Raw genomic sequence first — 13,960 nt, 5'->3', positions numbered from 1 at the left:
AAAACATGTTTAAATGCAGGTGTTCAGGTTTTTTTGGTGTTGTTGTTGTTCGTAACTGAACTGTCCAAAACTTCATAGTCTCCTGTAAGGCTCTTAATTCAGATTGGAATAGGTACAATTTTCAAATATGAGTAGGGATCCTATGCTGCTTGAGTTAGAACTAGTGAAAATTAATGAGTTTGAAAGGCCCCCCATAACATTATAGGAATATTTTTGTTCATATATGTAAAAGTTTTAAGAAAAGCTCCTCTCTGAAGCAACTACCTTGCCACTTGTGTGAATATGTGTGGGTTTTGATACCTTATAAGGATCATGATGATGAACTAGTAGCTTATGGAGCTGGACAGTTAGAAACACAATGAAACATCAGTTATGGAAGAGCCCATGTGTGGAAACAAAATTTGTGTTTTTTCTCTCTCTCTCATTCTCTAGTCATTGTTCACCACTATGATGATAGGAGGGTTTAGAAGCAGCACCATGTGTCCTTAGAGAAATGCAACTCAAGAGGCCGAAGATTTTTAAAACAATTTTAGGGTTTTCATTTCTATTGTTTTATACGGGAGCAGAGCAACAAATTTGATTTACTTTACCTTTTGATGCTTCCATCAAATAGTCTTGAAAGCTAACGCATGGTGGCGGTGTTGGGTAAGTCAAAATTGCACCACTGCCTGACGTTCACTCATCTCTTCGTGTTCTTATCTGTACACTCTTATCTGATATCTGTAAAGAAATATATTTTTCTTCTAATAACATCTGCTTTGTTATTCTTTATGCATTTCCTTCATTGTGGCTATTGCTTCTGGTGAAGGTTTTTTTTTCTGCTCTCATTTGTGTCAGTTCACTTTTGGAGAAATTAAACATCCCTAAAAAGTATTCTGCAAATTGCATTCCAGTAATTAGGTAGTTGTTCATCACTCATCGTGTTGTTGCCAGAACTTCGTCATGCCTCCTTTTCCTCAAGGAGTTTAAGAGAATGAGTTAATAAAGATAATTTAATAAATTGTTTCTTACAGAACATGAGATAGTATTCCTCAAAGATTCCAGATCATCCTTTGTTAATTGCTGTGGTGTCATGGAAAAAAAATCTTATTTCAGGAGCAAAATATATCTTTTGTACAAGATGTATAATTGTCAAGGAATGTGTTTATTGAGAAAATTGCTCTGAGGACTTAGCCTTATTGCCATGGTAATGATTTTTCAATCTGTTAAAACTGATGTGTACAATTCGTATGTCACACTGTGAAAAAGATACAGTAGAGCATTGCTTGTTGGGTGGCCTTTGCAATCCATGTCCACAGTAGCACTTTCAGACTGTGCAGAGAGATTACAGTTAAAAAAGATTCACATGAAGAAATTTTTTTCTATGCTGTGAAATCTTATGTAGAAATGTTGGAATGACCCCAACAAAGGGGTTGTTTCTGCTTTATAGTACATTAATGCATCTGGTCCTTGTAGTGCTTATAAGCTTTTTTTCATAAATTAGTCTGCAGATGCTGAGCAGATTCCTGACATAAGCTGTTCTTGTCCCCATCTACTTTGGTGCAGAGTTTTTATTCCTCTGAGGATTTGTCTCATGCTCTTTGGGTTTCCCTTGAAATGAATTGGCTCCTACCTAGCTTGCATGTTTTGAGGGGACTGTAAGTAGGAGTTGTGTATTTCAGATAAAACTGCTTTATAGAGAAACATAATTGACTCAGTGGTTTACTTCACAAGGAAATGGGGATCATATAGAGGACTTCATGGCTATATACTAAACTTATTTTTTAATGTTTGTGTTTGAGAAAGAACTTCACTGTAGAGAAGAAATCAGTTTTCTTTTTGAGGCTTTTCAGGGGCAGTGCTTTAACTTGAATTACTTGATTCTTGCATTTTCTAAATTTTTAAGGGTAAATGAATATCTGTTGCTTAAGAAGTCTTTTAAGTCATATAGATTTTCAGATAGAAACTGACTGAAAGGAGAATACCTGTTGTTTGCTTTCCCTGGTCCCCAGACAAAAGGATGTAAATATGGATAATGAATGCTGTGGGAGATCAAACTGGCATTTTTTTCTGAAGGTGAGAATCTAAGACAATGTATACAATTAAAACCAACTGCCTTGCCTACCAAAAGGAGTCCATGCCTTCTGGCATTCTTCACTGAATGCCTCCTCTGTTCCCCTCCCATGTATATGCATCTCACAGTTTCTCTTCAAAAAAAAAAAAAAGAAAAGACAAAAAAAAGAAGAAGAAAAAAAAAAAAAAAGAAGAAAGAAAAGAAAAAGAAAGAAAAAAGAAGAAGAAAAAAAGGCATTGTAGAACCAGCCTGTGCCAGTTTGTTTTCCATGTTTTCTTTTCTCTGTAAGGGATTAGTTGTAGTAACAGATTTCATGTGCCAGAAAGTGGGTGAACATTAACTATTTTGTCATGCACTGATCCTTCCCACAGCCCTGCAAAATTTGAAATGCAGGAATGGTTATTCATTAACGTTTCTTTGTGTCTACAGGAAGTACATTTACTATGTAAACATGTTTTATATAGAACATACAGCTGTTTTGAACGAGCACTCAATGAAACATAAGAGTACAGTGCCTACACTGCCACTTCAGAAACTCCGAGATACCACAGCATTGTGTTTTAGAAGAGCAAACACAAAGGCTGCCCGGAAAAATGAATGGTGGAAGTTTCTTTAAAATAAAACAACCAACAATTAAAAAAAACCAACTTTTAATTTGATTTTCATTTCCAAATTGCTTGGATGCTGATCTACTGATCCGCAGTCAATGTTTAGAAGCGTAGGAGAGGAATGGGGAGAGGGTTGAAGTTCTTGATGCCGATTTTAGTACAGATCTCGTTACAGAAGGAAGGTGCCGGCACCTTCAGGTAGTCCATTTAGATTGAAACATTTATCTCCATGGGAAAAAACTTAGGGTATAGAAAAAACATATCCTCAAATATGCTGGAGGCACTCTTGTGTAAAGTTTACCATTCATAAGGACTGACTCGGGTAGCTGTGTGGAGGAGAGGGCTTCTATCCAGCTACCATTGGGTATATCTTCCTTACACAAGGGGGAAGGTATTGAGGTGGTGCTGGACAGCATTTGGACTATGGGCTGGTATGCAGCATGTCTGACATTTAGTTGAGATGATCCTTGCTCAGAAAAGCCCCAGACAGGAGAAGGTGTTCGTTTGTCTAACGGATCCCAAGCGCATCTGCTAGGTGTAACTTATATTAAAAAGTTAAGGAAGGGGTGGGTTTCTAATTGCGTTAATGGGAAAATAGTCATATTCTTAAACCAGCTGAGTAGTACAATGATAGGAGGTGACAATTAGATGAGCTCATAGATGTTGGACCAATGGCAGCCGTGCAGAAGTAGAAGGTTAATACTACGCAGTTGGTAAAGAAAAAGCAACCAAAAAAAAAAAGCTGCAGTTGACCCTTCAGGATATAATGCACTTGTGTCAACATGGACTCTGCCCAAACATTGTTCTGCTGTGGAAGCAGCTGGATGCCCTGCCCTTTGGTTTATATAGCACTGAAGGGAGGGGGCACGGCAGGATGAGGTGAGGGAAAGGCAAGTGGGAAGATAAAGCAAACCCAGCTCACCTCTTAAAACAACACAGCTCTCTGGGCTGAAAATGTCTCACAAGCCAGCCCTCCTCGTTCTTGTTCCTTTGTATTTAGGGCCCTGCAGCAGCAGAGAAAGAGTGCCAACCTCTGAGTGACAGGAGTTGTTACAAGCAAGCAATTTTTCTGCTTTCTTTAAAAATACTGTTCTTAGGGAGGATAGGGAGAGATGGGGAAAGTGGGGCAGGGAGAGAGTAATGGCTGTTCCTGTCTGCCCTGCTGTGTTTGTGGTCTAATTTATAGCATTGCTTGTAGCACGATGGTGTCATTTTAATGGTGTATTAACGCTGAAGTCTGGATTATTTATTTGGTTGAAAAATGCATCCAATACTAAATTCATCTCTAGGGAGATGGCTGTGGGATGATTACAGAACTGATAGCCATCAAATTGATAGCATTTCCCTGTCCTCCCAAGTCTGCTGCTCTAAAAGGGAGACAAGGTGTTTTCTGGGTGAGAGTAATGGTCTTTGTGCTGTCCTTGGGGGCAGATGTGACCCAGCACCTGCGCTCCACATCCTGGACAGACAGAGCTGCTGCACAATTATCTGCCAGTTTGCTGTAATTTCTATTTGGATTAATCAGTAGTTGCTTGACACACGACGAGTCACACTGTGAGCTTAAAACTGCCACACACTATTTTTGTTTGTTTATTTACAATCTGTTATTTGTGCTCGGAATACTGGCCAATTTAACCTGACTTGTAATACTTCTTCCTCTTTTTATTCTTTTAGTTTGAGCTGAAGTCTCTCTTGTGCATTTGCATATGTATAATATGAATAAACCAGGAGGGTTCATTATTGCTTTTTTTTTTCGCTTGACTGTCTGTACCAGGTAATACAAGATAGTGTCCAATAGAGATTGTTGGCATCCCTTTCTTTATACTGGTTGATGTGTTGAAGAAAAACATATTACTGCTCTCAGGAGAAGGATGGAAGCATTAAAATTGCATTTTGTTTGCTACTTGCATCATGGATGTGTCTGGTGTTGTAAATCATCTCAACTGAGCTGGATGACTCAGCTCTGTTGAATGATGCCGTGTACAGATCAGGAGTGAGCAACCACTTTGCACATATATGCACATTTCATGTAAATATACTTAACATGGACTGTGGCAAAGCTGCGCTTGGGATATTTTGATGAGTTATTAGTATTGGCGTACAAACAAGACTCAGATGTGTGATGGAAGGAGCCCTGCATCCCTGTGTCTGCTGCATGACTCTCCATGGCTGGGGCTCCTACAGGCCCATAGGAAATGGGTGTGAGAGTGAGAAGGCTGTCTGTGTCTGTCGGTGGGGCTGTGATGGTGGGGATTTGCTTGCCAGCACCCTTGCTGGATGGCAGGGACTGCAGCTGTTAGCAATCAAGAGGAAGCTATTGTTTCCTTTTGACTTTTACAGACTGGCCTAATATGAGTTCTATTTATTCAGGTGCTTTTATCCAAATTTTCCAAAGATCTCGAGTTCGACCTTTGTATATGTAGTTTCCCCTCCAATTAGTAAGAAGTGTTTAGAAACATCAAGAATGGGACTGGAAGGGGCCTTGTAGGTGCTGTGTGATGCTGTTGCTGCCAAGCAGATTGCGCTCCGTCTTCTTCATCTCTATCAAATACCAGAAATAATTCATCTCTCCTACTCTTCTCTTTCACATACTACTGTACCAGAACCTTACTCAGGTTGCTTGGAAACCCTCTTTGAGTACCCGGTTTTTTTCATGGCCCATTCATATCTATTTCTCCTGGTGTCAGTATTGTCCCCTAGTTAGGTAGCTCTACTCCCTTTCTAATGTTTACACATCACTTGGATGTGTTTATAATAAGGAACAATATCCTTTCTCAGTTTTCATATTGCTAGGCTAAACAAGACCAGTTTTTTTAGTGTCTGCTCATAAAATGAGTTCGTTATTTCCTGGGTATACCCAGTAGCCTTTCCTCACACCTGTTCTAGTTTCAGTTCTTCATTGGAGGGACCAGTCCTGCACAGCCCTCCCAGCCCTGCTGGGAAGAGGCGCCATCATTTAACACAACAGAAATTTCTCCCTGTCTGCGCTGGTTTTACTTAATGTGCTGCAACATAGGTCCACATCTGCCTTTGCGACATCTCCTGTTGATGAGTCATGGCCATTCTATCATCACCTAATAAATAAAGATCGTTTTCCCCTTGATCTGCCTTAAGTAAGCATGCTGGGCTTGTCCTCCCCCACCCCCTTTTTTTTTTTTCCTCTGGAACAGTGCCATGTGCTGGCATTAGATCCCCCTTGCTCCTTCCTCACTTGAAATACTTGTTAAACAGATTGCCCTTCAGTTCCTTCTGTATTTCACAGCTCCTTAGGACATGGTGACTTCAATCTCTGCAGCTTTCCTCCTGTTAGCAATCCGTACCTCTACATCATCTTCCTTCACAAGGCCTGGAGGAGAAGCCTACATCTAGATTTAGACTTCTGTGACAGCTACAGCTACAGCTTCAGGAAACCCTCACTTTCTTAGGCTTCCAGTACATTTCAATGTCTGGATTACTTTATGTTGTTTGTTTTGTTGAGGAAGGTCTAGGTCAGATAAAGTGGAATAGTTTTGACTTTGATGATAAATTTTCTCACCCTGAAAAAGGCTTTTTCAGAGGCCCATCCCTGCATTCTTAATTTGATACTCTTTTGATGTGATTGCTCATCCACATGAGCTTGATGCTGTCCTCATAGCATTCTCCTCTTAGTCAGAGGCTTGGTATTTCACAGAACTCCAGGTTTCTTCCAAAATCTGCGTCACTTGAGATTTTCAACCCAGCTTGCTTTGCGAATACATCCCATAACATTCTAACATTTTATTCCCACTTGATCCTATCAGGCAAGTGCGGACACCAGAAGCTGCTTTTGCAAAACCTCTGAATGATGGTGGGCCCCAGCCCATCACCCTTCCTGCTGCTGGGGGCAGTGGGCTGTGTCCCTGCTGCACGCAGCATTGCCCGCATGGGGCAGGTGGCAGAGAGGATGTACAGCTGTGGGGCCAGGGACTCCCACCCTTGGCATCACCCCGCTCCTGCAGCGGCATGTTTGAACAAGAAACAATAACACACTCAGTAATGGTGTGAGTAAAGTTTTACAAGGAGAGCAGGTGTGCCTGCTTGAAAGATAAACTCTTTCCCCATGCGACGATAAGATAAATGATCTGAATCTTGTGATTTAGTTAATGTTTCTGTCTTTAGCCTGCTGTGTACACAGCACCCTGCTGGCTAAGCTGCCCAGAACTGCGTGCCTCTGTGTGCACAGAGCCGTAATCATCAGCACCACCATTCTCTCACCTGGTGTGTGATTAAACAGCCTTTAATCATTATACATCGTTAATAGGTGTTCCTTATTGTATGGTGCAGCAGCTACCTTACATTAAAAAAAAAGACCAGCACCAACATTAAACAATTTCATTGGCTGGGAGCGGAGGATCTTGTTTCACTGCTATTTCAAGCTGTCACGTTTCCCCAGATCAGTATTTAAATTATGTCTGAATTTAGGCAAATGTTTTTGTTCAGCTGCCTTGAGAATTAGGGTTAATCCATCTTTCCCACCCAGAGAAAATTCCTCTGAAGGCATCTTGCTCTTGTTTCACCGCTTATTGATTATCACTCCCAGTTTGCACGTTACTGACTGCGGTGTTCCAGCTGCATCTGAATGAGCAAAAGAAAAGCCAGCTGGTGCACTGTTGTTCTGATTTTTATATCAGCATTTCGGTTTCAAAGACATTTATCTAATCTTATTAACTGGCTTTACCAAGAGGATTTCCTCACAGACTTAACTGCGAGAAAACAAATAGACAGAAAGGAGGGGGTGGTGGAGGATCTCTTCTGTTATTCTGCACAGAAGCATTCTTACCTACTGGGTGAAAAAATAAATCAGATTTTCCATTCACTCAAATGCTGGCACGTCCCAGCTAAGGCAAAGCCATTCCCTGGTGTGAATGGGCTGTTGGAAGGCGCTGCAATGGGTCCTTGCAGAGAAAAGACATAAGGCAAACCCTGTGGTGGGTGGAAGGCAGTGGCAGCGGGACTGTGCCCGTGTGCGGGGAAATGCTGCCAAGCGCGGGGCCCAGCACGACTGTGCCCTTGGCACATCCCCACACTCCCTTTCCAGCTCACCTGCTATGTGTGGGGCTTTCCACGGGTGGCCAAGTGCCATGCGTACGCTCAGAGAGTGCAAAAACGGATTTGGGGAAATGGTTTCAGATGGTGCCTACGCATCAGGGACATCTAAAGCTGAGGGTAGTAGACAGTATTAAATGTGGAGGTTGGTGGCCCTGCCTGTGGCGGGGGAGTTGGAGATTCATGATCCTTGGGGTCACTTCCAAGCCGGGCCATTCTGTGTTTCTAGGTGATTCAGGCTTTGGAGGGTAAAGTCTGAGTTCTTGATGAGGAATGGATCTTGATACTCATAAATTCAGAGCCTTATTGGAAATAAAATACATTGACATTGCTGGGCAATCATACATATTTCATTACAGGGTTCCTTAAAAATAGCTGCTGGGAAAACAAGATTTCTACTACAAAAAAAGGGTCATGTCTTCAGCCAGACTTTTGTTAATGAGCAGCTCTCAGCTTCGCCATCCAGGCTGTATGCCCAGGGCTTCCTCTGCCAAACGGCTCCCAAAATCAGGAAGATTATCTAGTTCTGATTTAAGGAAACTTACAGCCAGGATAACTGCCTTATGGGTAAAGTCTCTGAGAACATTAGTTAAAAAAGAGAAGGAGCATGCAAGTGAGCTTTACTTTCTCATGTGGGTGAAGTGAGAACTGTATCTCTCCTAACATTTTGTGGTGAGTGGAGCAAGGTCCCTGGTGGTGGGCATGGACTTGCTTGCTATCCTTTCTTCCCTCTTCTCTTCTGGTTCCCTCTCCCACTTTTGCTGGACCTGTCCACAGTTGCATCCTCAGCGACACTCTGACAGACTGCTGAGCAAAACACAGGAGGTGAGGATCTGAAGAAATAATAAACACATTTATATACCTGTATACCTATTTTAATTTTTCATCCTTCCGAAGAGTAAAAAATGGGTGAAACCCCCTAAATTCTTCAACTTCCCTCTCCATTTGGCAGTTTTCCACTAGCATAGTACAGAGGTAAACCTCTCCTCCTTGTCATTAGAGAGTTCCCTGATTCAAGAGAAATTCCTGCCAGAAAGTCTGTCTGCATTTCTTCTGTTTTAATCTGAAGCTTATTACTTAGATCTCCGAGTCAGTATTTTATATTTCTCTCTTTACAACAGCAAGAGCTGTTTTGTTTTGTTTTGTTTGTTTGTTTTGGTGCTGTATAGCTGTACCCCACTGAACTGATATCTTAGCCTTTGAATGTTCCCCCTGTTGAACAGTGCATCATTAGTAAGTGACTGGCTTAAGTGACTTTCCTCTACTCCTGTAGAGAAAAGTTTCAGTTTCTGCAAAGAGGGATTCCAGTGCAGCACAGTATTTTATAGCTTATCTGAACTACCCAGCTTAATTCCTTAATTCCTGAGTTTCACACAGATAAATAGATGTGGCATTCTGTGCCATTTATAGTGTTATAGACCCTTTCTCCCCACCGTTAAAATTATATCTAATATATGTTCTACATGTAAAAGTCACACCCACTTACTAGAAATTCACATTCATGATAAAGATTTACCATTTCCTGTTGTACTTGGAGAAATATTAGTTAATTTTCAAAAATTTTAATCTAAGAGCTTTGATCTTGTAGTGTCCTAGTTTTGTTAATTGAAATGCCATATGGTGCCAGGTGATATGCTTTGCGGAAGAAAATCTCGTATGCCATTATTTTGCCCTTATTAATCAAATGTGTGGTTCAACAGCTGTTGGGTATCCTCTGTGAAATACTTTCTTACACTTCATCATGGCGAAGGACTTTCTTTCAGCCTTTATATAACTCCAGGGGGCAGAGCTTAAAGATAGTCAGCTGGGTTGGTACACAAGACCTATTTCTGTTATGACTTTCCATGAACATTTAATTAATATTGTGCAAGTATTCGACCAAGGTAGATGTAATCCATAATCTCTGTTCTTTAAACAGAACTTATTTAAAGTTTGCATAGCCTGTGAAACAAGGAAAGGATGACTCTACTTTCAACATTTGCCAGGGATCATTCTGTGTAACAGTTCAGAAGAAGCGCAAGTTCATGACTCATTCTTTTTTACCTGTGAAATATTGTACAAGCTGATGACTTGGTACAGATGAAAGCTTATACACACCTCCACAGCTGGGATGGAACAGACAATTTAATGAATTATTCTGATTAGTTCAGGTTCAGGTGGACATGGTTGTATATCTAGACTGCATGCTTAATATAATCTAGCAAAGCATTGAATGCCAGAATTCAAGTCCAACATCCCTTTTATAGAAATCTATCTTTGGTACATTTTCCAAATACATATTTTTTTCTATTTTTTTTTCCCCAGTTGCCAACTTATGCCAAGAAGACCCCCAGCAGCATGGGCTTTGGAGTCTACTGGAAGGAGCTTGAGGATGAGCTGTCACCCACCTTACCACAGCAGCATCCCTCCCTGGGGTACAGCTTGCAGAACAAGTCCTTCCCTCCACCACCTAGTCTTCCCTTGAAAATTTAGTTATTGCACATGTATGAAAGACAAACTCTGAAAACCAACTGGCCAATGAACGTGCTGGGTCAAATAGTAATGAATAAATACAGAAAATCTTCCCAGAATTCTTCTTGGCCATTTCTCCCATTTCTTTAACCTTTCTTGATGGCCCGTGAATCACAGCCCTGACTCCTGTCGTTATTCTTTTGAAGCACTTTGGTATTGTGTGTCTGAGGTCCACCATTTGTTATGGGATGAGATGAGAGCCATGGCATACAGATTAGTTAAGAGGTACTTGGTTGATACCTGTCCTCAAGATGACACCCCTCTTATTTTTTTAGCTATAAAATCTTTTGGTTGCAAAACAGAAGCTGCAACTTCCTGGTGATCATTGGAGCTGTCTTTTCCATGTTCCCTTATACTCAAAGGGAACTGGCCGTTGACAGTTTTTTCTCTATTCATCCCTTACCCATCATCGGTGAGATGCCTGAGTATGGCTGTCACCCTGCATGAGCTCTGAGAAATTTCAGCCTATTTTAGTAAAGTTCTTGCTTCCTGTTCTGCACACCCTAGTAGCTGAAAATCTACAGATCCAGCTTCCTTGGAGAAAGCATGCAACAACAAGAAGCAGAGTGTTGCATACTAAGGTTCTGTAGTTTCTGCAAATTGGCTTTATGGGTCACTAAACAGTGATAGAAGATTTGTGTGCAAGGACCCACCTGAAACAGAAGTGTTTTGTGGACACATCTGCTTTCTGGCTTTGAGTATTATGGTGGAGTTGTGGCCTTCTCTTCTGTGAAGAAAAAGAAGAAAACTGCATTTGTTTACATATGTGCATTCATTATTTGTAAGAAACCCAGGTGTTAAAACACTTGCACATCCCTGCATAAATAAATAACAAATAAGGGCAAGGTTTCTGAATTTAGGATGCCTTTTTAGTGCACATTCTCAAAGGATTTCTTTTTTCCAAGTATAAAGCACTGTTTCTTTTGAAAAAAGAAAATCAACATGCACCATAAATGACAACTTGTTATGGATGTAAATATTAATTATACATTGAAATTCTGGAACTGTTTTTACTAGAAGCTTGTTAACTTGTTAATTATCATAATTATCATACAAGGGGAAAGGGAAAAGAGAGAGAGAGACTGATTAGTGTTGGTAATTTGCCTCATCCTTTCTGTGCTGTTGCCTTTTTTTTTTCTTTTTGGGAAAATTAATTCTGTGAAATTATCACTAGGGTGCTGTGCTCCGGGACACGTCTGTACGATGCGGCATTGTTCTGGCAGAATGCAGACTTAATTCATGCTTGGCACCTTTCCTGTCTCTCCCTTCCTTGCCATGTTCGAGTCTGCCGCGCTTGGGCAATGCCATATCATTCTCTCAAAATAATAACAATAAAAAAGTAAAGACAGGGATAGATATACAGAGCTCCTGAAACCTCAGGCAAATATGAGCAGGAGAATAGAATAAAATGGCAGTGTTTTAGCTACAGTTGAATAGGGGGAAATTACCCATAGGAGATATAAGGGTGTTGGTTGATACTACTAGTAACCTGACATCCTTAGTGTTTAGGAGCATCCTTAGGGAAAAATTCCACCTCTTGCTATCTTCAGTGTACTCCTTTTATCTTTGTTTGCAGCCGTATTAGTTGGAAAGCCCTGGTTCCTGAGAGAGGAGCACAAAAATAATAGACCCACTGTAACATTTGCTCACTGAAATGCTTTTATCAACTCTGAGATAGGAAACAAAAGATGAGTTTAAATGTCTATAGCTCATCATGGCAAAAATTTACCTTTGGGTTATTTAAGATTTCATCCTACCTTCTAGGTTACTCAGGATATTCAGTAGAGATATAGAAAACGTGGTTGTGAACCCACCATACCCATAGGGATATAGAATTAGTCACATTCTGAAAAGGCTGTGAGAAACTTCAGAGGCACCTAATCTGACTAGATGAATGGGTGACAGTGTCAGACAAAGTTCATCTCTGCTCAGACAAAGTGTTGCACACTGAAGGAGAGAAAAAATGGATGTACTCCTTTGGCTCATAAGGCTCTCAATTACATGCGGGGGCTTGGGAAAGGCAGCTGAGTTTCACTGTGGATGGCTCAGTGATCATTTGGATGTAGAGCACAGCTCTAATTTATTGGTCAGACAAGGTGTTAGACTGCACAAGGAATAGGATAGAGAATAATGCGTGAAATACAAGCAATTAATAATGTAAGTCAATGATGCATTCGCATTTGGAATAACACACAGAACTGGTCACCCAATACTCCCAGTTTTCACAAGAAGACAGCACCAAAGCAAGACAGAGTTCAGAGAGAGGTGATGGGAATGGAAAAGAACACGTTAGATCTCTCATGTGAGAAGAGACTGACAAGACCAGACAATTTACCTTTAAAAAATGGCAAAAAAAGTGTTAACATGGTACGAATATTGTAAAGGTATGTTGTGATATAAAGATAGCAAACAGAAAGCCTATTTGACTGGTGTTACAATTCGGAGCGAAAGTGGAGTGACTAACCTGAAAAAGTAGCTATTTCAGAGCTGATGAGAAAAAGGAAGCACTTTGCACATATATTCATATATATGTATATATCGCTGCCACCAGACGTTGGTTCCTTAGCATGTAGCTGCAAATAGCATGCAGGAGCAGGCTCACAGAGCAAATGGCTGGAGCTGAGGAGCCTCTATCCACACTATATCAGTCCAGAGGCTGGGCTGGACCTGCTCTCATCCCATCAGCAGCAACGCTCCACGGCAAGAGCTGAACTGTAGCACATGGGGACTGTGGGGAGAAGTGCTCCAAAAGCACAGCTCAGATCTTAACTGAAGATTCGTACAGGTGTACACAAACATACTAAGAGTCAGTGTGGGGCTTGACATTTGTACTGTGTAACAAGAATAAATAGAATTATATTAATGAAATTTAGAAGAGATTTAAATAAGCATAGCAAAGCCTTATTAATATAATATTAGAGGTCAGTTTTTAAGTTTTAAAGCTGATATATTACAGAGGGTGGATCATCCCATATCTTTCTGGTTCGGGTTTCTTCTGTCTTCTCCTGAAATCTCTGCTGCTCACGAAAATCAATCAGTGCCTGGGTGATCCTCAGCTCTGCTTCCTGATAGCTCCTGGGCTAATGGTCTCCCTCTGCCTCTGAAAATAAGGTTGCCCCAAAAATTCCTCAGCTTCTGCAGCGAGCACCAAGAATGACTAGAAGTCAGTGTGGCAGTGAGAATAACTTTTTAAAAGCATTTTTTGGGGTGAAGGAGGATAAGTAAGGACATGTGGGTATTTAAATTTTTTAGACAAAGGTCAAGGAGGATAAGTACTGCAAAAGTCTGCTGCCTTTTCAAACCTAGTGAATTATGGCATGAAAGGCTCTATTTAAGTGTCAGAGAGATTGCTCAAAGAGACCTGGCCTCTGGGAGATAATGATTGAGTGAAAGAATAAGAGAAAAGAGAGGGAATATAAGAAAAAGAGGGTTTGACATAAACAAGCACAGTGGTGACCCAAGTGAAGAAAACATGAGGACCCCATAATACCAGCATGTACAATAGAAAGTGCCCCAGCCTGGTCAGCTGCAGGGCCTGGGAGGGCAAGTGCAGGCTGTGAGGCTGCCCAGTCCCCAGTGTATTCCAGTGGGTCCCCAGCAGCAGGAGCTCCCTGATAAAAGGTCTCAGGGAATTGCCCTGTGGAGACCGCAGGGCGACATCTGGAAGATGCACCTATCTCTGGAGGAGAATGGCTCTGCTATAATTATTCATGTTTGATAATTA

The sequence above is a fragment of the Phasianus colchicus genome, chromosome 2 (assembly GCF_987193195.1).
Source record: "Phasianus colchicus chromosome 2, bPhaCol1.hap1.1, whole genome shotgun sequence".
NCBI classification, from domain to species: domain Eukaryota; kingdom Metazoa; phylum Chordata; class Aves; order Galliformes; family Phasianidae; genus Phasianus; species Phasianus colchicus.
The sequence above is the reverse complement of the archived record's forward strand: the minus strand, read 5'-3'. Positions refer to the sequence as shown.